This window comes from Sturnus vulgaris, chromosome Z (assembly GCF_052056855.1).
Source record: "Sturnus vulgaris isolate bStuVul1 chromosome Z, bStuVul1.hap1, whole genome shotgun sequence".
Lineage (NCBI taxonomy): Eukaryota > Metazoa > Chordata > Aves > Passeriformes > Sturnidae > Sturnus > Sturnus vulgaris.
The window spans coordinates 33,065,372-33,067,761 of record NC_142283.1 but is presented as its reverse complement, the minus strand read 5'-3'; the positions used below and the strand labels follow the sequence as shown (position 1 = coordinate 33,067,761).

The following is a 2,390-nucleotide window of genomic DNA, read 5'->3' as shown; positions in this document are numbered from 1 at the left end:
AGCACAGAATTATTCTGATTTTTTGTCAAGTTTGCAGGTGCTCACGTTTCTGAAAATGAGGATCATCTCTGTCTTCTCCCTTATGTATGTATGGTGCATTAGTCTTGCTCCATGTCTCGGGAAACTGAACAGACCTTAAGGGACCTTATCAGGATAATTACAGAATCACTGCTGAGCTTGGGATCTGCCTTCCTGGCACCTGTGGCAAGATTTATGTAGGTTTCCAATCCTGCATGGCTCATGCCTACCACAAGTTTGAGCAATAACATTCTTCTGATAATGCTGATAAGCGGCATCAATTCCCTTTGTTATTGTTGTGAAGTGATTTAGCTGGTGTGTAATTCAGTTTCTTTACACACAAGGAAAAGTTAATATAGCACTTACTGCCTCCTGTATTCAGTTTTTACAGCAGTCAGTCAAATCACTGGTAAGGCAAGCTGAAGGGTACAAGTGTGAAATGGCAGGGATTTCTCATCCAGGTGTTTTGAGTAATTGAAGCTATCTACAGAGAAGCCTTGCTGAGCAAAAAAGGGCAGAATATTATTAACATCATTACAGCCCTTATAACATTGAATGAATGATAAAGGTGTTGAGGGGAATAATGAGTCTAGGTGAGTATCACCTGTGGAGATTGCTTATTGAATAACTCTGCTTAAACCATTCATTTGTTGATGACTCTGACTTGCACATTTGTTACCATTCTGGCTACTGCTGGAGAATTGGGCAGTCCAAGTAAACTGAACAAGCAGTGCTGGCTACCACTTTGACTATTTCACTGCATTTAGGTCTTCCACATATGAAAGGGGTGCAGCCTTCTTTCAGCTGTCCTCCTTCAAGTGCAAATGTCTCCAGTGACAGCAGTGTAAGGGATCGTCCAGAGCCAGCTGGGCACATACCTTCCTGGTTTCTGCAGGCTATGCTGAGCAAGCTGCTGCAGCAGCAGCATGTTGTTAACCTGATGCAGGGCATGGTCTTTGTCCTGAGGAATCTCATCAGAGCTGCTCCCCTGCAAATTGTTTTTAGGTGGAGATGTCATCTGCTGCACCTGGGTAAGTGAGATGGAAGCCTCTTAAATATAGATGACGTGGGCCAGGGTTGGCTGGAGTGGGCAGAATGAGGAGGATCAGGGCTGTGTTTTTTCTGCTGTCTTTGTGGTGCTATGAAGAAGCCAACCTTAGGTTCTTTGCTCAGTCTCTGCTGAGGTTCCTAGGTTTCATCCTCTGGGCTACTGCTGCAGTTCAGGTGTTTGGTGGAGTCTCGGTGATCCTGATGTTCAAGAACTACAGATATTTATTTCAGGAGTCTTACTTGTCTCTCCCTGGTTGGTTGGCTCTTACAAGTGCACTTGTACTGCTACCTACTGGAGTTTTGGCTGTTTCTATTTCTGTTAAGTGTTCCCGCAATAAGCAAGGGACTCTCATGTACTTGCTGGTGCTCCTTCTTTGCCTAGAAATGTCTTCAGCAGCTCTGGCACATTCCTATTCTGTTAGGACAGCTTCTCAGCTGGAAAGTACTATGGGTTACCTGGTTCACCAGCACAATTGGACATGCTCCCAGGATCCTGGAAACAGTGCTGTGGATGTGATACAGAGGAAGCTGCAGTGTTGTGGGGTCCACAACTACACAGACTGGCTAAAGGCATCATCTCCTTGGTATCGTCCACCTTGTGTTCCTGAAAGCTGCTGTATGGAGAAGCATTCTCACTGCAGGGGAGACTTAGGCCATGTGGAGCAGCTTTCTGACAAAGGCTGTCTAAAGAAGCTGGAAGACCAGTTGCGTTTTGCCATGCTGTACATTTTTTGGTGTTGTATTGTGCTAAGCATCTTGGAGCTCTTGGCTGCTCTCAGCAATGGCATACTCATGAGACATCAGCCATTCCATGAACTCCGTATTCTGGACTCATATACCTTCTGACAGGGCTATAGGTGCTAGCTGCTTTGCTGGTCCTGCTGCATCTTGTTACTACTTCGTTGCTGTATTGGAATACAATTAAAAAAATTGCTTGTAAATCAAACTAGTTGATCACTGCTGGATTATTTTTCTTTAATGTTGTGATATTAGATCACTTCTCCCACAGTTTTTTGGTTTTTTTTCCCAGTAAGTATTCTATATCTGAAAATCTTCAGGGAGGGGTTTTCTGCATGTGCAGACACAAAACTACTGTGTGTGAGTGCAGGCGAAGCATTAAGAAAAGGCACATCTGGCTCAGGGTAACTTGTGAGGTCATGATCTGAACTTTTGGACTGAATCTTAATTGCAGTAGAATCTTGGAGAGCAATTAATGTGCAGATTCATCCACTTCCAAACTTGTATCGTATTGAAAGCTTTGGTTTTTCTGTAAGAAGCCCTTTGGGTCAAGTTTAATATTTATTTTTCTTTTTCTTGCTCAA

The 2,390-nt window shown here is 43.7% G+C and overlaps 1 pseudogene; it reads left to right on the top strand.

The window, feature by feature from the left end:
* Positions 1-1,113: 1,113 nt before the first annotated feature.
* Positions 1,114-1,932, top strand: LOC106860338 (tetraspanin-3-like; annotated as a pseudogene).
* The last annotated feature ends 458 nt before the right edge of the window (positions 1,933-2,390 follow it).